The following is a 25,357-nucleotide window of genomic DNA, read 5'->3' as shown; positions in this document are numbered from 1 at the left end:
CAAAATATTCCTTCTCAGATTCCCCAAAAACAGTGCTACCAAAGTGATCCATGAAAAGAATCGTGTAACTCTGTTAGATGAAATAACACATCACAAACTGATTTCTCAGAAAGCATCTTTCTAGCTTTTATACGAGGATATTTTCTATGTGACCATAAAGCTTTAATGCACTCCGAGATATCCCTTTGCAGATTCTAAGAAAACGGTGTTTTCAAACTGTTCAATGAAAAGAAAAGTGTAACTCTGTGAGATGAATTTGCACATCACAAAGCAGTTGCACATTAATCTGCCCTTTAATTTTCATCTGAGGATATTTCCTTTTTCACTAGAGGCTTCAATATGTTCTCAAATATCCTAGTGCAGATTCCATGAAAACAGTGTCAGTAAACTGCTCATTGAAAAGAACAGTGTAACTCTGTGAGATGAATTCACACATCACAAAGCAGTTTCTCAGAAAGCTTCTCTTCGGTTTTTATCTGAGAATATTTCCTTTGTTACCATAGGCTTCAATTCACTCCCAAGTATCCTATTACAGATTCCACTAAGCAATGATACCAAACTGCTCCATGGAAAGAAACGTGTAACTCTGTGAAATGAATTCACACATGACAAAGAAATCTCTCAGAGAGGTTATTTCCAGTTTTTATCTGAGAATATTTCCTTTGTCTCTATAGGCTTCAAAACCATCCAAAATATCCCTTCTCTGATTCCTGAAAAACAATGCTACCAAACTGATCCATGAAAGGAATCGTGTAACTCTGTTAGGTGAATTAACAAATCACAAAGTGATTTCTTGGAAAGTTTCTGTCTAGTTTTTATATGAGCATATTTCCTATGCCACCATAACCTTCAATGTGCTCCAAGATATCCCATTGCAGATTCCAAGAGCACAGTGTTATCGAACTGTTCAATGAAAAGAAAACTGTAACTTTGTGAGATGAATTCACACATCACTAAGCAGTTTCTCAGAAAGCTTCTTTGTAGTAATATTTGAGTATGGATCCTTATCACTAGAGGCTTCAATGTGCTCCCAAATATCCTACTGCAGATTCCATGAAAACAGTGTTATCAAACTGCTCATTGAAAATAATGGTGTAACTCTGTGAGATTAATTCACACATCACAAAGCAGTTTCTCAGAAACCTTCTTTTCGGTTTTTATCTGAGGATATTTCCTTTGTTACCATAGGCTTCAATGCACTCCCAAGTATCCTATTACAGATTCCACAAAAACAGTGATACCAAACTGCTCCAGGAAAAGAAAGTGTAACTCTATGAGGTAAATTTCTCACATCACAAAGAAGTCTCTCGGAGAGCTTTTCTAGTTTTTATGTGAGAATATTTCCTTTGTCACAATAGGCTTCAATGCGATCCAAAATAACCCTTCTCAGATTCCCCAAAAACAGTGCTACCAAAACTTCTCCATGACAAGAATCATGTAACCCTATGAGATGAATTCAAAAATCACAATGTAGTTTTTCAGAAAGTTTCTTTCTAGTTTTTGTGTGTGGATATTTCATTTTTCACTGTAGGCCTCAATGTAGTCCCAAATATCCCTTTGCAGATTCCATGAAAACAGTGTTAGCAAACAGCTCCATGAAAAGAAAGGTGTAACCCTTTGAGATGAATTCACACATGACAAATCATTTCTCAGAAAACTTCTTTGGAGTTTATACCTGAATATATTTCCTTTGTCACCATAAGCTTCAATGTGCTGCCAAATATCCCCTCTGATTCCCCCAAAAAAAGTGCTACCATACTGCTCCATGAAAAGAATAGTGTACCTCTGTGGAATGAATTCACACACCACAAAGCTGTTTCTCAGTAAGCTTCTTACTGGTTCTTATCTGAGGATATTTCCTTTTTCACCATATCCCTCTATGCGCTCCAAAATATCACATTGCAGATTCCCCAATAAAAGTGTGAGTAAACTTTTCAATTGAAAGAATGGTGTAACTCTGAGACTTGAATTTACACATCACAAAGAAGTTGCACAGAAATATTCATTTTAGTTTTTATCTGAGGATATTTCCTTTGTCACTAGAGACTTCAATGTACTCCAAAATATCCTATTGCAGATTCCACGAAATCAGTGTAATCAATCTGCTCAATGAAAAGAACAGTGAAACACTGTAAGATGAATTCACACATCACAATGAAGGTTCTCGGAAAGCTTCTTTTCAGTTTTTATTTGAGGATATTTCCTTTTACACTACAGGCCTGAATGTGCTCCCAAATATCCCTTTGCAGATTCGGGGGAGACAGTGTTATCAAATTGCTCCATGAAAAGAAAGGTGTAACTCTGTGAGATGAATTCACACATTACAGAAAACTTTCTCAGAAAGCTTCTTTCTAGTTTTTATGTGAGGATATTTTCTTTGTCACCATAAGCTTCAATGCGCTCTGAAATATCCCATTGCAGAGTCTAAGAAAACAGTGTTACCAAAGTACTCAATGAAAAGAACACTGACACTCTGTGAGATGAATTCACCAATCACAAAGCAGAGTCTCAGAAAGCTTCTTTTTGGATTTTATCTGAGGATATTTCCTCTGTCACTGTAGGCTTCAATGCCCTGCCAAATATCCTGTTGCAGATTCCACGAAAACAGTGTTAGCAAACTGCTCCATGAAAAGAAAGGTTTACTCGGTGAGATGAACTCACACATCACAAAGAGGATTCATAGAAAGCTTCTTTCCAGTTTTTATCTGAGGATATTTCCTTTGTCACCATAGACTTCAACATGATTCAAAGTATCCATTCTCAGATTCCCCAAAAACAGTGCTACAATACTGTGCCATGATAAGATACGTGTAACACTGTGAGATGAATTCACACTTCACAAAAGAGTTTCACAAACAGTTTCTTGTTGGTTTTTCTCTGAGGATATTTCGTTTGTCACCGTAGGCTTCAATGTACTCTGTAATATCATATTGCAGACTCCATGAAACAGTATTAGCAAACTGCTCCATGAAAAGAGTGGTATAACTTTGTGAGAAGAATTCACCCATCACAAAGCAGTTTCTCAGAAAGCTTCTTTCTAGTTTTCATCTGAGAATATTTCCTTTTTCAACATAAGTCTCAACTTGCTCCCAAGTATCACATTGTAGATTCCACGAAAACAGAATAACAAAATGGTCCATCAGAAGAAAGCTGTTACTCTGTGAGATGAATACACACTTCCCATACAAGTTTCTCAGAAAGCTTCTTTCTAGTTTTTATCTGATTATATTTCCTTTGTCACCATAGGTTTCAATGCAATCCAAAATAACCCTTTTCAGCTTCCCCAAAAACATACTACCAAACTGTTCCATGAAACGAATCATGTAATGAATTCACAAATCACAAAACAGTTTCTCAGAAAGCTTCGTTCTAGTTTTTGTATTAGGATATTTCCGTTTTCACTGTAGGCCTCAACGTGCTAGCTAATATCCCTTTTGAGATTACACGAAAACATTGTTAGCAAACTGCTCCATGAAAAGAAACGTGTAAATCTGTGAGATGAATTCACACATCACAAAGCAATTTCTCAGAAAGCTGCCTTTTGTTTTCTCTCTGAGTATATTTCCTTTATCACCATAGGCTTCAATGTGCCCCCAAATATCCTATTGGAGATTCCATGAAAAAAGTGTTAGCAAACTTTTCAATGAAAAAAACGGTGTAACTCTGTGAGATGAATTCACACATCACAAGTAGTTTCTCAGAAAATTTCCTTTCTGTTTTTGTCTGAGGATATTTCTTTTGTCACTGTAAGCTTCAATGTGATCCAAAATATCCCTTCTCAGATTCCCCACAAAACTGATCCATTAAAAGTACCATGTAACCCTGTGAGATAAATTAACAAAGCAGTTTCACAGAAAGCATCTTTCTAGCTTTTGTATGAGGATATTTCTTTTTTCACTATAAGACTTAATGTGCTTGCAAATATCCATTTGCATATTCTACAAAAACAGTGTTAGGAAACTGTTCCATGAAAAGGAATGTGTAATTCTGTGAGTTGAATTCACAGATCCCAAAACAGTTTCTCAGAAAGTTTCTTTTTGGTTTTTGTCTGAGGATATTTCTTGTGTCACCACAGACTTGAATGCACTCCCAAATATCCTATTGCAAATTCCACGAAAACAGTGTTATCACACAGCTCATTGAAAAGAATGGTACAAAGCTGTAAGATGAATTCACGCATCCCCAAGCAGCTTCACAGAAAGCTTCTTTCTGTTTTTTATCTGAGGATATTTCTCTTTTCACTATAGGCCTCAATATGCTCCAAAATATCCCTTTGCAGATTCCATGAAAACAGTATTACAAGACTGCCCCATGAAAAGATACCTGTAAATCTGTGAGATGAATTAACACATCACAAGGAACTTTCTCAGAAAGCTTCTTTCTAGTTTTCATCTAAGAATATTTCCTTTGTCACCATAGGCTTCAACGCCATCCAAAATATCCTATTGCTGATTCCATGAATAGTGTTAGCAAACTGCTCCCAGAAAATAGTCGTGGAACTCTGTGAGATGAATATCCACATCACAAAGCTGTTTCTTAGAAAGTTTCTTGTTAGTTTTTATCTGATTATATTTCACACTAGGCTTCAATGCGATCCAAAATATCCCCTCTCAGATTCCCCAGTAACAGTGTTACCAAACTGTTCCATGAAAAGAATGGTGTAACTCTGTGAGATGAATTCACACATCACAAAGCTGTTTCTCAGATAGCTTCTTTCTAGATTTTACCTGCTGGTATTTCCTTTTTCTCCATATTCCTCAAGGCTCTCCGAATATCTCATTGCAGATTTCATGAAAAAAGTGTTAGAAAACTCAATGAAAAGAATGGGGTAATTCAGTGAGATGAATTCACACATCACCAAGCAGTTTCACAGAAAGAGTCTTTTTGATTTTTATCTGAGGATATTTCCTCTTTCACCACAGGTCTCAATGCATTCCCAAATATCTTTTGGCAGATTCCATGAAAACAGTGTCAGGAAACAGGTCCATGAAAAGAAAGGTGTAACTCTATGAGATGAATTCACATATCACAAGAAACCTCTCAGAAAACTTCTTTCCAGTTTTTATCTGAGGATATTTTCTTTGTAATCATAGGCTTGGATGAGATTCAAAATATCCCTTCTCACATTCCCCAAAAACAGTGCTACCAAACTGCTCCATGAAAAGTATTGAGTAACTCTGTGAGATGAATTCACACATTTCTGAGAAAGCAGTTTCTTAGAAAGCTTCTTTTAGTTTTTATCTGAGCATATATGCTTTTTCACCATAGGCCTCAACTTGCCCCCAACTATATCTTTGTGGGTTCAATGAAAATAGTGTTAGCTAACTGCTCCATGGAAAAAATGGTGTTACACTGTGAGATGAATACACACATCACAAAGAAGTTTCTCAGAAAGCTTCTTTTTAGTTTATGTCTGAGGATATTTCCTTTGCCACATTATTCTTCAACATGCTCCCAAATATCCTATTGCAGATTCCACGAGGATATTTCCTTTATCACCATAGGATTCAATGCGCTACCAAGTATCCTGTTGCAGATTCCACAAAAACAGGGTTATCAAACCGTTCAATGTAAAGAATGGTGTAAGACTGTTAGATGAATTCACACATCACGAAGAACTTTCTCAGAAAGCTTCTTTCTAGTTTTTATTTGAGGATATTTCCTTTGTCTCCGTAGGCTTCAATGTGATCCAAAATATCACTTCTCAGATTCCCCCAAAACAGTACTAACAAATTGTTCCATTGAAAGAATCGTGTAACTATGTGAGATGAATTAACACATCACCAAGTGGTTTCTCAGAAAGTTTCTTTCTTGTTTTTATATAAGGATATCTCCTTTCCCACCATAAGCTTCAATGTGTTCCCAAATATCCCCTCTCAGACACAACAAAAACAGTGATGCCAAAGTGCTCCTCCAAAAGAAAACATTTAGCTCTATGAGATGAATGCATATGTCATAAAGGAGTTTCTCAGAAAGCTTCTCTACAGTTTTTACCTGAAGGTAATTCTTTTTTGCCATGGACTGTATACGCTCTTGAATATCCCTTTCCAGATTCCACAAAAACAGTGTTACCAAACTACTAAAGAAAAGGAAAGGTGTAAGTATGTGAGATGAACTCACCCATCACAAAGCAGTTTCTCAGAGAGTTTCTTTTTAGTTCAAATAAGAAGATATTTCCTTTTTCATCACAGGCTTCAATGTGCTCCCAAATATCTTCTCTCAGATACCACAAAAACAGTGATGCCAAGCTGTTCAATCAAAGAAAATATTGAACTCTTTGAGATGAATACACACATCACAAAACTGTTACTGGAAAAGCTTCTCGCCAGTTTTTATCTGAAGTTATTTTCTTTTTCACTGTAGGCCACTAGGAGCTCCCAAATATCCCATTGCAGATTCCATAAAAACAGTGCTAGGAAAAAGCTCCATGAACAGAAACCTGTAACTCTGTGAGATGAATTCACAAATCACAAAGCAGTTTCTCAAAAAGCTTCTTTTAATTTTAATCTGATGATACTTCCTTTGTCACTGTAAGCTTCAATGCACTCCAAAATATCCCATTGCAAATTCCAAGTAAACAGTGTTAGCAAACTGCTCAAAGAAAAGAACGGTGTAGCTCTGTGAGATCAATTCACACATCATAAGACAATTTATCAGAAAGCTTCTTTTTGATTTTTAGCTGAGGATATTTTTTTTGTCACCATAGGCTTCAAAGTGCTCCAAAATATCCTATTACAGATTATATGAAAGCATTGTTAACGAACGGCTCAATGAAAAGAACAGTGTAACTCTGTGGGATGAATTAACACATCACAAAGTGGTTTCTCAGACAGACTCCTTCTAGTTTTTATATATTATTTAATTTGTCACTGAAAGCATCAATGCACTCCGAAATATCCCATTGCACATTCCAGGAAAACAGTGTTAGCAACTGCTCAATGAAAAGAACAGTGAAACTCTGTGAGATGAATTCACACATTGCAAAGGAGTTTCTCAGAAAGCTTCTTTCCAGTTTTTATATGCGGATATTTTCTTTGTCACCATAGGCTTCAAGGCGATCTGAAATGTCCCTTCTCAGATTCACGAAAAAGAGTGCTACCAAACTGATCCATGAAAAAAAATCATGTAATTCTCTGAGATGAATTAACATATCACAGATCAGTTTCTCAGAAAGCATCTTTCTAGTTTTGATAGATTGAACTCTCCTTCCTACAGAGGAAATATTCTCAAATAAAAACTAGAAAGAAGCATTCTGAGAAACTTCTTTGAGATGGGTGAATTCATCTCACAGAGTTACATCTTTCTCTTCATGAAGCAGTTTGGTAACACTGTTTTCATGGAATCTTGCAAAGTGATACTAGGAAGTGCATTGAGGTCTATGGTGACAAAATAAATATCCTCAGATAAAAACTAGAAGGAAGCTTTCTGAGAAACACTTTATGATGAGTGAATTCATCTCACAGAGTTATACTTTCATTTCATGGAGGAGTCTGTTACCACTGTTTTTGGGGAATCTGAGAAGGGATATTTTGGATCACATTGAAGCCTATTCTGACCAAGGAAATATCCTAAAATAAAAACCAGAAAAAAGCTTTCTGAGAAATTTCTTTGTGATATGTGAATTCATCTCACAAAGCTATACCATTCTCTTCATGAAACAGTTTGCTAACACTGTTTTCGTGAAATCTGAAAAGTGATATTTCGGAGTGCATTGAGGCCTATGGTGAGAAAGGGAATATCCTCATATAAAAACTAGAATGAAGCTTTCTGAGAAACTGCTTTGTGGTGGGTTAATTCATCTCACAGAGTTACACTGTTGTTTTCATTGAGCAGTCTGCTAACACTGTTTTCATGGAAAATGCAATAGGGTAGTTGGGACCACATTAAAGCCTATGGTGACAAAGGAAATATCCTCAGATAAATAGTGAAAAGAAGCCTTCTGAGAAACTGCATTGTGATGTGTGAATACATCTCACAGACTTACACTTTTCTTCTCATTGAGAAGTTTGCTAACGCTGTTTGCTTGGAATCTGCAATGGGGTATTTCTGAGTGCAATGAAGCTTATGGTGACAAAGGAAATATCCTCAGATAAAAACTAGAAAGAAGCTTTCTGAGAATCTTGTTTGTGATGGGTTAATTCATGTCACAGAGTTACACCATTCTTTTCATAGAGCAGTCTGCTAACACTGATTTCTTGGAATCTGCATTAGGATATTTGGGAGTGCATTGAAGCCTATGGTGACAAAGGAAATATCCTAAGATAAAAACTAGAAAGAACCTTTCTGAGAAACTGCTTTGGATGTGTGAATTCATCTCACAGAGTTACACGATTCTTTTCATGCATCACTTTGTTAGCACTTGTTTTGGGGAATCTGAGCAGGGATATTTTGGATCGCATTGAAGCCTATGGTGACAAGGAAATATACTAAGATAAAAATTGGAAAGAAGCTTTCTGAGAAAGTTTTTTGTGATGTGTGAATTCATCTCACCAATTTACACTTTCCTTTTCATAGAGCAGTTTGCTAACACTTTTTGTGGAAACTACAAAAGGATATTTGGGAGCACACTGAGACCTATAGAGAAAAAGGAAATATCCTCAGATAAAAACTAGAAAGAAACTTTATGAGAAACTGTTTTGTGATATGTAAATTCATCACACAGATTTACACCATTCTTTTCATACAGCAGTATGCTAACACTGTTTTCATGGAAAATGCAAGAGTTTGTTTGGGAGTGCATTGAAGCCTATGGTGACAAAGTAAATATCCTCAAATAAAAAACACAAGAAGCCTTCTGTGAAACAGCTTTGTGATGTGTGTGTATATCTCACAGAGTTAGTTACAATGTTATGTTCATGGAGCAGTCTGCTAACACTGTTTTCTTGGAATCCGTAAAGGCAAATTTCGCAGTTATTGAAGCTAATGGTGGCAAAAGAACTCTCCTCAGGGAAAAAATAGAAAGAAGCTTTCTGAGAAACTGCTTTCTGATGTGTGAATTCATCTTACAGAGTTAAACTTTCATTTCATGGAACATTCTTTTGTGACTGTTTTTGGGGACTCTGAGAAGGGATATTTTAGATTGCATTGAAACTTTCTCTGACAAAGGAAATATCCTCAAATAAAACCTAGAAAGAAGATTTCCAAGAAACTTCTTTGTGATGTGTAAATTCATCTCACAGAGTTACACCTTTCTCTTCGTGAGGCAGTTTGTTAACACTGTTTTCGTGAAATCCACAAAGTGATATTTGGGAGCGCATGAGGCCTATGGTGGGAAAGGAAATATCCTCAGATAAAAATTAGAAAGAAGCTTTCTGAGAAACTGCATTGTGTTGTGTGAATACATCTCACAGAGTTACACTTTTCATTAATAGGTTTGCTAAAACTGTTTTCTTGGAATCTGCAATGCTATATCTCTTAGCACAATGAAATTTACTGTGACAAAGGAAATATCACCAGACAAAAACTAGAAAGAAACTTTCTGAGAAACTGCTTTGTGATGGGTTAATTCATCTCACAGAGTTACATCATTCTTTTCATTGAACAGTCTGCTAACACTATTTTCCTGGAATCTGCATTAGGATGTTTTGGAGCACATTGAAGCCTAATGGTGACAAAGGAATTATCCTCAGATAAATAGCTAAAAGAATCTTTCCGAGAAACTTCTTTGGATGTGTGAATTCATCTCACAGAATTACACGATTCTTTTCATGGATCACTTTGTTAACACTGGTTTTGGGGAATCTGAGAAGGGATATTTTGGATTGCATTGAAGCCTATGGTGACAAGGAAATATCCTCAGTTGAAAACTGGAAAGAAGCTTTCTGAGAAACTTCTTTGTGATGTCTGAATTCATCTCACAGAGTTCCACCTTTCTTTTCATGGAGCAGTTTGCTACCACTCTTTTCATGGAATCTCCAAAGGGATATTTGGGAGCAGTTTGAGGCCTATAGTGAAAAATGAAATATCGTAAGATAAAAATTGGAAAGAAGATTTCTGAGAAACTGCTTTGTGATGGGTTAATTCATCACACAGAATTACACCATTCTTTTCATACAGCAGTTTACTTACACTGTTTTTGTGGAAAATGCAAGAGGATGTTTAGGAGTGCATTGAAGCCTATGGTGACAGAGGAGATATCCTCAGATAAAAACCACAAAGAAACCTTCTGAGGAACTGCTTTGTTTTGTGTGAATACATCTCACGGAGTTTCAATGTTACTTTCATTGAGCAATCTGCTAACAGTTTTCTTGGAATCCGTAAAGGGAAATTTTGCATTGCATTGAAGCTTATGGTGACAAAGGAAATATCTTAGAGAAAAGCTAGAAAGAATGTTTCTGAGAAACTGATTTCTGATGTGTGAATTCATCTCACTGAGTTACACTTTCATGGAGCTGTCTGTTACCATGGTTTTTGGGGAATCTGAGAAGGGATATTTTGGATCGGAATGAAGTCTACTCCAACAAAGGAAGTATCCTCAAATAAAAACTCGAAAGAAGCTTTCTGAGAAACTTCTTTTGATGAGTGAATTCATCTCACAGAGTTACACCTTTCTCTTCATGAAACAGTTTGCTAACACTATTTTCGTGAAATGTTCAAAGTGATATTTGGGAGCACATTGAAGCCTATGGTGAGAAAAGAAATATCTTCAGATAAAAACTAGAAAGAAGCTTTCTGAGAAACTGTATTGTGTTGTGTGAATACATCTCACAGAGTTACACCTTTCTTTTCAACGACAGGTTTGCTAACACTCTTTTCTTGGAATCTGCAAAGAGATACTAGGGAGCACATTAAGGTTTATGGTGACAAAGGAAATAGCCTCCGATAAAAACTAGAAAGAAGCTTTCTGAGAAACTGCTTTGTGATATATGAATACATCTAACAGAGTTACAATATTATTTTCATTGAGCAGTCTGCTAACACCGTTTTCCTGGAATTTGTGATAGGATACTTGGGAGCTCATTGAAGCCTATGGTGACAAAGGGAATATCCTCAAATAAAAACCAAAAAGAAGCTTTCTGAGAAACTGCTTTGGATGTGTGAATTTATCTCACAGAGGTACACAATTCTTTTTATAGATCACATTGATAGCACTGTTTTTGGGGAATCTGGGAAGGGATATTTTGGATTGCATTGAAGCCTATGGTGACAAAGGAAATATCCTCAAATAAAAACTCGAAAAAAGCTTTCTGAGAAACTTCTTTGTGATTCACACACAAAATGTGTGAATTTGTCTCACAGAGTTACACTTCTCCCTTCATGAAGCACTTTGCTAGCACTGTTTTCATGGAATCTGCAAACTGATATTTGGGAGTGCAGTGAGGCGTACAGTGAAAAAGGAAATATCCTCAAATGAAAACTAGAAAGAAGTTCTTTGAGAAACTGCATTGTGATGTGTGAATGTATCTCACAGAGTTACACTTTTCTTTTCATTGAGCAGTTTTCTAATGCCGTTTTCTTGGAATCTGCAATGAGATATTTCTTAGCCAACAAAGCTTATGGTGACAAAGAAAATATCCTCAGATTAAAAACTGGAAAGAAGGTTTCTGAGAAACTGCTTTCCAGTGTGTGAATTCATCTCACAGAGTTACACTTTTCTTTCATGAAGCACTCTCTTAACACTGTTTTTGGAGAATCTGAGAAGGGATATTTGGGATCGCATTGAAGCTTATACTGAGAAAAGAAAATAGCCTCATATAAAAACTAGAAAGGAGCTTTCTGAGAAACTACTTTGTGATGTGGGAATTCATCTCACAGAGTTACACATTTCTCTTCATGAAGCAGTTTGCTAACACTGTTTTCATGGAATCTGCAAAGTGATAGTAGGGAGCTCATTGAGGCCTATGGTGAAAAAGGAAATATCATCAGGTAAAAGTAGAAAGAGACTTTCTGAGAAACTGCATTGTGATGGGTGAATGCATCTCAGAGTTACACGTTTCTTTTCATTGAGCAGGTTGCTAATACTGTTTTCTTGGGATCTGTAATACGATATTTCTTAGCTCAATGAAGCTTAGGGTGACAAAGGAAATATCCTCAGGTAAAAGCAAAAGAAGCCTTCTGAGAAATTGCTTTGTGATGTGTGAATACATCTCACATATTTACAGTGTTCTTTTCTTTGAGTAGTCTGATAACACTGTGTTCTTGTAATCCATAGAAGGATATCTCACAGTGCATTGAAGCTTATGGTGACAAAGGATATATCCTCAGAGAAAAACTAGAAAGATATTGTTTGACAATCTGCTATCTGATGTGTGAAATCATTTCACAGAGTTACACTTTCCTATCAAGGAGCAGTTTGTTAACACTATTTCTGGGGAATCTGAGATGGGATATTTTGGATCGCATTCAAACGTATGCTGACAAAGGAAATATAATAAGATAAAAACTAGAAATAAGCTTTCTGAGAAACTACTTTGTGATGGGTGAATTCATCTCACAGAGTTATACCTTTCTTTTCATGAAGCTGTTTGCTAACACTGTTTTCTTGGAATCTGCAAACGGATATTTAGGAGCGCATTGAAACCTATGGTGAAAAAAGAAATATCCTCAGATAAAATCTAGAAAGAAGTTTTCTGAGAAACTGCATTGTGATGTGTGAATATACCTCACAGTGTTACACCGTTCCTTTCATTGAGCAGTTTGCTAACACTGTTTTCTTGGAGTCCGCAATGAGATATATCTTAGTGCAAAGAAGCTTATGGTGACAAAGGAAATATCCTCAGAGAAAAATTAGAAAGAAGGTTTCTGAGAAACTGCTTTCTGATGTCTGAATTCATTTCACAGAGGTACACTTTCCTTTCGTGAAACAGCTCGTTACCTCTGTTTTTGGGGAAACTGAGAAGGGATTTTTTGATCGCATTGAAGTGTATGCTGACAAAGGAAATGTCCTCATATATAAACTAGAAAGAAGTTTTGTGAGAAACTGCTTTGTGATGTGTGAATACATCTCACAGAGTTACAGTGTTCTTTATATTGAGTAGTCTGCTAACACTGTTTTCTTGGCATCCAGAAAGGTATATTTCAGAATGCATTGAAGCTTATGATGACAATGGAAATACCCTCAGGAAAAAAATAGAAAGAAGGTGTCTGATAATCTACTATCTGAAGTGTGAATTCATCTCACAGAGTTACACTTTCCTATCATGGAGGAGTTTGTTAGCTCTATATTTGGGGAATCTCAGATGGGATATTTTGGATCGCATTGGAGCCTACACTGACAAAGGAAATATTCTCAGATATAAAGTAGACAGAATAATTCTGAGAAACTTCTTTGTGATGTGTGAATTCATCTCACAGAGTTACATCTTTCTCTTCATGAAGCCATTGCTAATACTGTTTTCATGGAATCTGCAAAGAGATATTTGGTAGCACATTGAGGCTTTTGGTGAGAAAGGAAATATCCTCAGATAAAAACTACAAAGAAGCTTTCTGAGAAACTGCATTGTGATGTGTGAATGAATCTCATAGACTTACACTGTTCTTTTAACTGAGCAGCTTGCTGACACTGTTTGCTTGGAATCTGCAATGGGATGTTTCTTAGCACAATGAAGATTATGGTGACAGAGAAAATATCCTCAGATAAAAACTAGAAAGAAGCGTTCTGAGAATCTGCTTTGTGATGGGTTAATTAATCTCACAGAGTTACACCAATCTTTTCTTTGAGCAGCCTGCTAACACTGTTTTTGTGGAATCTGCATTAGGATATTTGAGAGCATATTGAAACCTATGGTGACAAAGGAAATATCCTGAGATAAAAACCAAAAAGAAGCTTTCTGAGATACTACTTTGGATTTGTGAATTCATCTCACAGAGTTACACATTCCTTTCATGGAGCAGTGTGTTACCACTGTTTTTGGGGAATCTGAGAAGGGATATTTTGAATTGAATTGAAGTCTGCACTAACAATGGAAATATCCTCAAGAAAAACTAGAAAGAAGCATTTTCAGAAAATTTTTTTGAGGTGTGAAAGCATGTCACAGAAATACACCTTTCTCTTCATGAAGCAGTTTGCTAACACTGTTTTCATGGAATCTGCAAAGTGATCATTGGAGCACATTGAGGCCTTTGGTGAAAAAGGAAATATCCTCAGATAAAAACTAGAAAGAAGCTTTCTGAGAAACTACTTTGTGATGTATGAATTCATCTCACAGAGTTACACCACTATTTTGGGCAGCTGTTTGCTAGCACTGCATTTTGGAATCTGAGAACTGATATTTCTGATCACTTTGAAGACTATATGGACAAAGAAAATATCCTCAGATAAAAACCAGAATGAAGCTTTCTGAGATACTGCTTTGTGATGTGTGAATTTGTCTCACACAGGTATAACACTCGTTCATGGAGGAGTTTGCTAGCACTGTTTGTGTGGAATCACAGAAGAGATATCTTGGATAACATTGAGTCATATGGTGAAAAAAAATATCCTCAGATGCCAACTGGAGAGAAGCCTTCTCAGAAACTGCTTTGTGATGTGTGAACTCATCTCACAGATTTACACTGTTGCTATCATTGAGAAGTTTGCTATCACTGTTTTCACAGAATCTGCAATGAGATATACAGGAGTGCTTTTCTAAATATACAATCATGTCATCTGCAAAGAGGGACAATTTGACTTCTTCTTTTCCTAACTGAATACCCTTTATTTCTTTCTCTTGCCTGATTGCTCTAGCCAGAACTTCCAACACTATGTTGAATAGGAGTGGTGAGAGAGGGCATCCCTGTCTTGTGCCAGTTTTCAAAGGGAATTTTTCCAGTTTTTGCCCATTCAGTATGATTTAGAAAACCCCATTGTCTCAGCCCAAAATCTCCTTAAGCTGATAAGCAACTTCAGCAAAGTCTCAGGATACAAAATTAATGTGCAAAAATCACAAGCATTCTTATACACCAGTAACAGACAAACAGAGAGCCAAGTCATGAATGAACTTCCATTCACAATTGCTTCAAAGAGAATAAAATACCTAGGAATCCAACTTACAAGGGATGTAAAGGACCTCTTCAAGGAGAACTACAAACCACTGCTCAGTGAAATCAAAGAGGACACAAACAAATGGAAGAACATACCATGCTCATGGATAGGAAGAATCAATATGGTGAAAATGGCCATATTGCCCAAGGTTATTTATAGATTCAATGCCATCCCCATCAAGCTACCAATGAGTTTCTTCACAGAATTGGAAAAAACTGCTTTAAAGTTCATATGGAACCAAAAAAGAGCCCGCATCTCCAAGACAATCCTAAGTCAAAAGAACAAAGCTGGAGGCATCACGCTACCTGACTTCAAACTATACTACAAGGCTACAGTAACCAAAACAGCATGGTACTGGTACCAAAACAGAGATATAGACCAATGGAACAGAACCGAGTCTTCAGAAATAATACCACACATCTACAGCCATCTGATCTTTGACAAACCTGAGAGAAACAAGAAATGGGGAAAGGATTCCCTATTTAATAAATGGTGCTGGGAAAATTGGCTAGCCATAAGTAGAAAGCTGAAACTGGATCCTTTCCTTACTCCTTATATGAAAATTAATTCAAGATGGATTAGAGACTTAAATGTTAGACCTAATACCATAAAAATCCTAGAGGAAAACCTAGGTAGTACCATTCAGGACATAGGCATGGGCAAAGACTTCATGTCTAAAACACCAAAAGCAACGGCAACAAATGCCAAAATTGACAAATGGGATCTAATTTAACTAAAGATCTTCTGCACAGCAAAAGAAACTACCATCAGAGTGAACAGGCAACCTACAGAATGGGAGAAGTTTTTTGCAATCTACTCATCTGACAAAGGGCTAATATCCAGAACCTACAAAGAACTCAAACAAATTTACAAGAAAAAAACAAATAACCCCATCAAAAACTGGGCAAGGGATATGAACAGACATTTCTCAAAAGAAGACATTCATACAGCCAACAGACACATGAAAAAATGCTCATCATCACTGGCCATCAGAGAAATGCAAATCAAAACCACAATGAGATACCATCACACACCAGTTAGAATGGCGATCATTAAAAAGTCAGGAAACAACAGGTGCTGGAGAGGATGTGGAGAAATAGGAACACTTTTACACTGTTGGTGGGATTGTAAACTAGTTCAACCATTATGGAAAACAGTATGGCGATTCCTCAAGGATCTAGAACTAGATGTACCATATGACCCAGCCATCCCATTACTGGATATATACCCAAAGGATTATAAATCATGCTGCTATAAAGACACATGCACACATATGTTTATTGCGGCACTATTCACAATAGCAAAGACTTGGAATCAACCCAAATGTCCATCAGTGACAGATTGGATTAAGAAAATGTGGCACGTATACACCATGGAATACTATGCAGCCATCAAAAAGGATGAGTTTGTGTCCTTTGTAGGGACATGGATGCAGCTGGAAACCATCATTCTTAGCAAACTATCACAAGAACAGAAAACCAAACACCGCATGTTCTCACTCATAGGTGGGAACTGAACAATGAGATCACTTGGACTTGGGAAGGGGAACATCACACACTGGGCCCTATCATGGGGAGGGGGAGGGAGGAGGGATTGCATTGGGAGTTATACCTGATGTAAATGACGAGTTGATGGGTGCTGACGAGTTGATGGGTGCAGCACAGCAACATGGCACAAGTATACATATGTAACAAACCTGCACGTTATGCACATGTACCCTAGAACTCAAAGTATAAAAAAAAAAGAAAGAGAGATATACGGGAGTGCATTGAGACCTGAAATATACTCAGAGAAAAACAAAAAAAGAAGCTTTCTGAGAAACTGCTTTGTGATGTGTGAATTGAACTCACAGGATTACACCACTATTTCCTGAAGCCGTATGTTAGCACTGTTTTTGTGGAATCTGAGAACTGATATTTTGGATCGCTGTGAAGACTATACAGACAAAGGAAATATCCTCAGATAAAAACCAGAAAGAAGCTTTTTGAGAAACTGCTTGGTATGTGTGAATTTATCTCATAGAGTTATACCACTATTTCATGGAGCCATTTGCTAACACTGTTTTTGTGGAAACTGATAACTGATATTTCGGATCGCTTTGAAAACTATACAGACAAAGGATGCATCCTCAGATAAATCCAGAATGAAACTTTCTGAGAAAGTGCTTTGTGATGTTTGAATTCATTTCACAGTTACATCATGCTTTCATGGAGGAGTTTGCTAGCACTGTTTTTATGGAATCTCAAAAGTGATATCTTGGATATCATTGAATCCCATGGTTAAAAATGAAATATCCTCAAATAAAAACTGGAGTGAAACCTTCTCAGAAACTGCTTTGCTGTCTGTGCATTCAGATTACGGAGTTATACCATTGCTTTCATTGAGAAGCTTGCTAACAGTGTTTTCACAGAATCTGTAATGAAACACACGGGGGTGCTTTGAGACCTGAAATATCCTCAGATAAAAACAAGAAAGAAGCCTTTTGAGAAACTCCTTTGTGATGTGTGAATTCATCTCACAGAGTTACACCACTATTTCCTGGAGCCAATTGCTAGCACTGTTTTTTAGAATCTGAGAAGCCTTTTTTTTTTTTTTAAGTGACAGAGTCTCACTCTGTTGCCCAGGCTGGAGTGCAGTGGTGAGATCTCGGTTCACTACAGCCTCTGCCTCATTGGTTCAAGTGATTCTCCTGCCTCAGTCTCCCAAGTAACTGGGATTACAAGTGCCTGCCACCACACCCGGCTAATTTTTGTATTTTTAGTAGAGACGGGGTTCAAGGAACTCCTGACCTCCAGTGATCCACCCGCCTCGGCCTCCCAAAGTGCTGGGATTATAAGCGTGAACCACCATGCCCAGCCCCTGCATGCTTTTTAACAATTGCTTCTGAGCTTGGGGTCTCCAGGAGCACACAGGTCACGGACCCCAGCAAACAAGTGTGCATTTCTGAAGTAATTGTTTTTCACCCAGAGCCCAGGGTAAGACAGCTATGCTTCCTGAGTCAGGACTTGGAGGGTGTCCAGGTTACCATCTCCTACCTCAGGTTGTAGGCCACAGAGGAACCTATGGTTCTTTGGGAGCATTCAGCAGGGGTGGACTTAGGTCCACTTCTTGCCTTGACTTGGCCCAAGGCCTTGATCTTATTCGTACATTGGTTCCCCAGGCAGCAAGCTTGGGCACAGGGTGGCTACAGACGCAGCATCTAACCAAGGTCTTGCTGCTTTGCTTACTATTTCCCTTATCAATGGGGATCCCAAAGAGCACCCTGGGGCTCAGTGCTGTGCTGGGAGGGCTCAGTACTCAGAAAAGCTGTCACACTCTGAGTTCCGGTTTATTACAAGGAAAGGACACAGGTCACGGTGAACGAAGGCTCAGGGTGCACAGGACAAGCTCCAGGAGAGACCAGGCGTGAGCTTCAGTGGCTCCTCGCCCAGGGGAGTTGTGCCGACAGCACCTGTTTCTTTCAGCAACAGTGTGGGACAGCATGCACGGAGTCATAACTAGGGAAGCTCACCCAGCCGTGGCGGCCAGGGCTTCTGCAGGGGGTGGATCGCATAGGCACAGAGCGCCTGCATGGCCAACCCTGGTTACTTGGGCTGCAGCCACCAGCGGTCTAGCTGGGACTCTGTGGCCCAAGGCCCTCACCGTAAATGATGTGGTTAACACAGACCGCCTGGCAGTCCAGTAAACCAAGACGCTCACACGGGGTGGGATTTTCTAGGGGCCTAGAGGTTATTCTCCAGGAGCTGGGCAGAGGCCAGACCTGCCTTTGGAAGGTACAGGGTGTAGACCCCACCCTGTGGCATGGCCCTGGGCTGCAACCCTCCTGCCATGGGCCCTGAGGATGTCCTTTGCCGTCTTGCAAGTGCTCCTGCATGTGGTGGTCCGGGCTGTGGAGTGGGTCCACATGCTCCCCAGGGGCTGGGTTACGGTGGGCATGGGGTCCGGGTACTTAGTCTGCCTGTGGCTGCACAGGGACTGCCACCCTGTCCTCTTGCTGGTGTCCCCAGAGACCCTAGACCTGAGGGAGTCCCAGGCAGGAGGCAGGAGCCTGTGCTCTGGACCCAGCTGTGTTACCAATTCCCTGCATGACCTCAGACAGGTCCCCTCCTGTCTGGGTCAGAGGATCACCAAGGCCTGTTCCATCTGGAATGTCCTCGGCTTTGTGAAGCGTTTCATTGGCCTCAACAGGCTGGAACTGAACTGGCTTTGCAGGAGAGCTACCATCTTCTTGGATAGCCAAGTCCCTGTGCCCCTCCCCTGCCCATGAAATGTGATTCTGTGCTTACTGACAGGTGCCTTATTTAACACAGAGGAGTCTAACTGGAACCTGTTTTCCTTCTTCTTTCTAGGTGTTTAGTGACGACCTTACCAAGCCAATCATTGATAATATTGTGTCTGATCTCATTCAGATTTATACCATGGACACAGAGATCCCCTAAGGCCCTGACCCAGGCCTGCCCAAAGAGAAGCCCAGGATGGTTGGCTGCCTGGGGACATTGCCACCATGTCGCCATGACGGCTGGTCCCCAGAGGACCGGCTGGGAGGACTGGTTTACTGCTGGAGAAGGACTGGAGAAGGTGATGGCATGCTGCTGCTTTGACAGTCCCTAGCAGTTGCAGTCCAGACAATGATGGGAGCCGCACCTCCAGTGGGCAGACCGGGAGTGCACTGTGTGAGCTGACCCAAGGCAGCCACATCTGCTTTTGTCCTTTGAGAGGACTCTGACTACAACAGAGGCATGACATCAATGAAAGGAAAACCATGAAATCGATGAGACTGAATCCCTAGGGATTTTTTAAAGCCAGATTCATGGCGAGAATGAATGTGCAACATGGCTGAAATCTATTTTGTGTAATAAAAGGTGATGCAAGTCAATAGGGACCCTTGGCTTTGCTCTGCAGTGCATGCTGCACATGGGGGTGTGCGGGGCCGCCAGAGACTGCTTCCCATGGAGTGCCCTCAGGTAGAGTGTCCCACACAGCCACCAGGCGGCAGGCCTGGGGTTAGGGAGGATCACTTGCATTCAGAAAAGTGAGACCTGATCAAAAGTAACTAAAAGTAATGCGTTTTTCAGTGACTCCCTGCTCAAAAGCCAGTGGGTAAGAAGGAGTCCAGGAGATGCTCTCTGGGTCCCCTTACAGGCTAGACATACGTTCAGCACGTGGCATAGGGCTGGGGGACTGGTAGGTTTACACAGGAGGGTGGGCTCTGGCTCCTGCAGGTGTGGGGGCAGGGGTGATGCAGGTCAGGGCAGAGTCTTGCTTGACTTTACAGAGCGACTATGTTCAGTGTCCTCAGGGTGAAGTATCTGAGCAGATGTCACAGGCCTCCCTGGTGGGCAGGCTTGCCCCAGCTGACCTGCCCTTCATTTTGTAGAACTCCCCTGTGGGTTTTGATGATTAACTTCTCCTAAATATGGGCTCCTGCTTTACCTGGTATAAGCTTTTTTAGACTAATCAGTCAAAGAACCACATTTTTTAAGCAGCTACTGTGTGCCCAGTCCTTGCCTACACTCTGGCAACCTGGTGAAACTCCTTGCTTATGTGGAGGGAGAGATGGGAAACAGAATGAGAATGTGTAGCATGGTAGTGAAAAGTGCTCAGGGGAAGAGAAGGTGGCCAGGGCTCAGAAGAATTATGGTAAAAATGACCCTGATGCCTGGGTGTGGTGGCTCATGCCTGCAATCCCAGCGTTTTGGGAGGCCGAGGTGGGTGATCACCTGAGGTCGGGAGGTCGTAGACCAGCCTGGCCAACATGGCAAAACCCCATCTTTACTAAAAATACAAAAATTAGCCATACGTGGTGGTGGGTGCCTGTAATCTCAGCTACTTGGGAAACTGAGGCAGGAGAATTGCTTGAATTTGGGAGGTGGAGGTTGCAGTGAGCCGAGATCACGCCGCTGCACTCCAGCCTGGGCGACAGAGGGAGACTGTATCTTTTTAAAAAAAAAAAAAAACGGAGAAAATATTCACAAACTCTCCGTCTGACAAGGGGTTAATAACCAGAATATATAAGGAATTTAGACAACAGAATAACAACCCAATTTAAAAATGGGCAATAGACCCAAATAGACATTTCTCCAAAGAAGACATACAAATGCCCAACAGGTATATGAAAAAATTGCTCAACGTCAGTAATCAGGGAAATGCAAATCAAAACCATATTGAGGATATCACCTTACTCCAATTAGAATGGCTACTATCAAACTAAAGAAAACAAGCTTTGGTGAGGATGTGGAGAAAAAGGAACATTCACACACTGCTGGGGGGATATAGTATAGCCACTGTGGAAAACGGTATGGAGATTCCTCAAACATTTTAAAAATAGGCAGGGGATGGTGGCTCAGGCCTGTCATCCCAGCACTTCTGGAAGTGGAAGCAGGAGGATCATTTGAACCCAGGAGTTCAAGACCAGCTTGGGCAACATATGAAGACCTCTTGTCTATTAAAAAAAAAAAAATTACATCAGGCACAATGGCTCATGCCTGTATTCCCAGCACTTTGGGAGGCTGAGGCAGGAGGATGGCTTGAGCCCAGCAGTTCGAGACCGGAAAAGAAAAGAAAAAACATTTTAGCATTCAATATATTTTTAACATTCCAACAAACGAAAGAGTGGGTTCTGGAGTTAGACCACTTGGCTGTGAAGGCTGGTTCCGTCACCTGTGTATCTTGGGCTAATTGGTTCACCTCTCTTTTCTTTTCTTTTTTCTTTTCTTTTCTTTTCCTTTATTTTTTCTTTTTTCTCTTCTTTTTTCTTTTCTCCTTCCTTCCTTCCTTCCCTCCCTCCCTCCCTTTCTTCCTTTCTCCTTCCCTCCCTCCCTCCCCTCTTCTTTCTTTTGTTTTGTTTTGTTTTTTCTTTTCTTTTGCAATCATGACTCACTACAGCCTTGACCTCCTGGGCTCATTCGATCCTCCCACCTGAGCCTCCTGAGTAGCTGGGACTATAGGTGTGCACCACCATGCCTGGCTATTTTTTAAATTTTATTTTTACTTTTGGTAGAGATGAGGCCTTGCTATGTTGCCCAGGCTGGTCTCAAACTCCTGGACTCAAGTGATCCTCTAACCTTGGCCTCCTAAAGTGCTGGGATTACAGGTGTGAGCCACCATGCCTGGCCTGGTATGTTAAAATGTAAAACCAATAAAGAACATAGTAGTTGCTTGAAATAACAGGCAGTCATTGTGTTGGGGAAAGTTAGTGTCCACCAATTCTAGATAGGATCATGTGCTTCATGTTCATCTCTGGAAGTCCAGGGGACTGTATAGGTGTCACTGTAAACACTTAAGGGCAAAGGTGTAAACACCACCTATTTTCTTATCTGAACTTCCAGAAAGAAAGGACTTGGAGGTGACAGAATTGCAAGCTGGAAACAGCCTCCGTGCCTATATTTCTTCTGGAGCCTAACAGAGCCTCCCACATGCATTGAACTGTGCTGTGGGTGAGAAAAAAAAGCCATAAGAAAAAAGGAGGAGAGACAGACACGGGAGAAAAGCCACACTACAACAGAGGCAGAGGTTGGAGTGAAGCATCTACAAGCCAAGGAATTCCGAGGACGGCTGGCAATGCCCAAAGCTAAGAGGAGGTCCTGGAACAGATTCTGCCCTGGAGCCTTCAGAGGGAGCATGGCCTGCCCATGCCTTGATTTTGGACTTTTGGCCTTCAGAACTGTGAGAGAAGTTTCTGTTGTTGTGAGCAGCCATGGGCCACTCACACACGGGCCTCCCCGAGACCCCTGCACAAGCCTTTACTCCCAGGACTCAGCTGTTTCACTGAGTACCAATTTTCCCCCGTGGCACCTGTGTCATATCTGAAGCAGAAGCTTGTGGACAGGGGATTCACAGACACAAATTTGCGATTCTTTTAGGGTAGCATGATATCTCTCCATGAAGGGCCAGCTGTCTTGGTGTGGACTTTGGCTCAATCTGGACTTATTCATCCTTATGGTTCAGGATGCACTTGGACACCAATGCAGCAAGGGCATGGTGCGATTCTTCTGCCTGCTGTTTTCAATTTGTCTTCTTTTCTTTTCTTTTCTTTTTTCTTTTCTTCTTTCTTTCTTTCTTTTTTTTTTGAGACAGAATCTCACTCTGTCACTCAGGCTGGAGTGCAGTGGCATGATCTCAGCTCACTGCAACCTCCACCTCTTGGGTTCAAGTGATTCTTCTGCCTCAACCTCCCAAGTAGCTGGGATTACAGGCGTGCACCACCATGCCAGGCTAATTTTTGTATTTTTAGTAGAGAGAGGGTTTCATCATTTTGGCCAGCCTGGTCTCGAGCTCCTGACCTCAAGTGATCCCCCGCCTTGGCCTCTCAAAATGCTGGGATTACAGGCGTGAGCCACTGCGCCTGGCCCCATTGGTCTTTTCGCTGGTTTTAGAAGCATGGACTCTGATGCTTTGAATGACTTTGAAGCCATTTTTCTCCTCTCTTGGCAGCCTTCCTGGAAAATGCGTCTTCCGATGCTGCCAAGTCGAAAAGGGAAAGAGAAATCCAATGAAGTGAGGGGAGTGTGGTCTTAGCGCCATCGCCAGGGTGGTCACTGGCAAGTCCTGGCTCTTCCGGGCTCAAGCAGGAGTGCGACCATGAAGCATGGGCGTGCACAGGTACAGGTGTTTAGGGATGAAGCATGTGGATTAAGAGAATGAGTGAAATGGCGGGCTTTCTTCCTGTGGCTTTGGATTAGCAAAGGCGTCTGTGATTGGAACTCTGCTGCACTGCTGATGAGAATGGAAAATGGCGGTTTCTCAAAAGGTTCAACCTACAGTCCCGATAGGTTCCAGTAATTCCACTGCTGGGTATAGGCCCAAAGGAATGGAAGGCAGGGTCTGGAAGGGCAGTTTGCATGCCCATGTTCACTGCAGCATGATCCACAGCAGCTGAAATGTGGAAGCAACCTAAATGTCCATGGATGGCTGATGGCATAAACAAAATGCAGCATATCCAGACAATGGAGTATGATTCCCCTTAAAAAGGAAATTCTGACACATGCTTCAACATGGGTGACCCTTGAGGACATCATGCTAGTCACAGAAGGGCAAATACTGTAGGATTCCACTTCTATGAGGGTATAAGGGGCCTAATGTGGTCAAATCCATAGAGACAGAAAGTAGAAGGGTGGGTGCCAGGGGCTGGGGAGTGGGGAGTTGGGGTTGAACGGGGCCAGAGCTTCAGTTTGGGAAGATGAACAAGTTCCGCGGCTGGATGGTGGTGATGGCTGCACAACACCGTGAATGTGCTTGTGATCTGTGTTTTACCACAATAAAAGAAGTGAGGAGTGTGCATGTGTGTCAGGGAGCCTCAAATTCCTGGGCCCAAGGGATCCTCCCGCCTCGGCTTCCCAAAGCGCTGGGATTACAGGCCTGAGCCACTGGGCCATGTACTACAGGCCCTTTCAAGTCAAGGCAGCCATAGCTCCTGCAGCAGCTGGAGCCCCTCCCTACGGGGCCTGACATCCCAGCATTAGTTCCTCTTCTGCTTACACATCCGGCCAGGCTGCTGCACACCCAGGGGAAACCCCCTCCTGCCCATGGCTTCTCCAGCTCTGTTAAAGCGGCATGAAGGCACCTTTGTTTTGTTCTGCACGTTAACTCACCAAATAATAAATCACACACATTACCCAGACCAGGATGTAAGGAGCCTTTCATTTTTTTTATACACAGAAATTTTGGTCTATTCTTTAAGTTAGGAAATTCAACTACAGACTTTAAATTATTATGCATCTGTGATCTTTCTCATTAAGTTTTTTTTGTTCATCTTTGTAACAGGCAGATAAAAATGTAAAACATATTTATGAACTGAACACAGTTGACCAAGCCATTCCAGGTAATATAATGCTTTATAAAGAGGGGCTTCCCAGTGAGACAGGGCCCCCCGCCTGAAGACTGCAAAAATAAGAGCAAAACATTCCAGATCACGGTGCCCCGTTTCTGAACTGCACACCACAGCACAAAGGTGACCTAGGGACTAAACGATCGACATTCACATGAGGCAACTTTATACAGCAGCAGTGAGGGTTTGCTTTTAATATCTATTGGCCATTGGTCCTATCGGTGTGTCTACAACAGAGTGAGAAGAAGCTGGTGATTGCAGCAGCACGCAGCTCATCTTCCGCAATGTCAATGTCTCAAATTTGATTTCTTGTTGAAGAACACAAAGACCCTCAACAAATGGAGTTGCCCTTTTTCTTATTATCGTCTAAACAAGGACATCAGGGAACAGTTTACAAATGGGTAACATTCTCAATGTGCCCTTTAGAAAAAAGGGATGGCTTTGAGTTATCTGCAGCTGGCATTTTGAAGTGGGATTTTCTTTTCTAGCCAAAATTCTTTTGCCCGAGATTTGACTACTCCTGCTGAGGGGTGACATGGCATTAATGGTAATAGTGGGGATGGTGCCTA

This window comes from Macaca nemestrina, chromosome 18 (genome assembly GCF_043159975.1).
Source record: "Macaca nemestrina isolate mMacNem1 chromosome 18, mMacNem.hap1, whole genome shotgun sequence".
Taxonomy (NCBI): domain Eukaryota; kingdom Metazoa; phylum Chordata; class Mammalia; order Primates; family Cercopithecidae; genus Macaca; species Macaca nemestrina.
Note: the sequence above shows the minus strand (reverse complement) of the source record.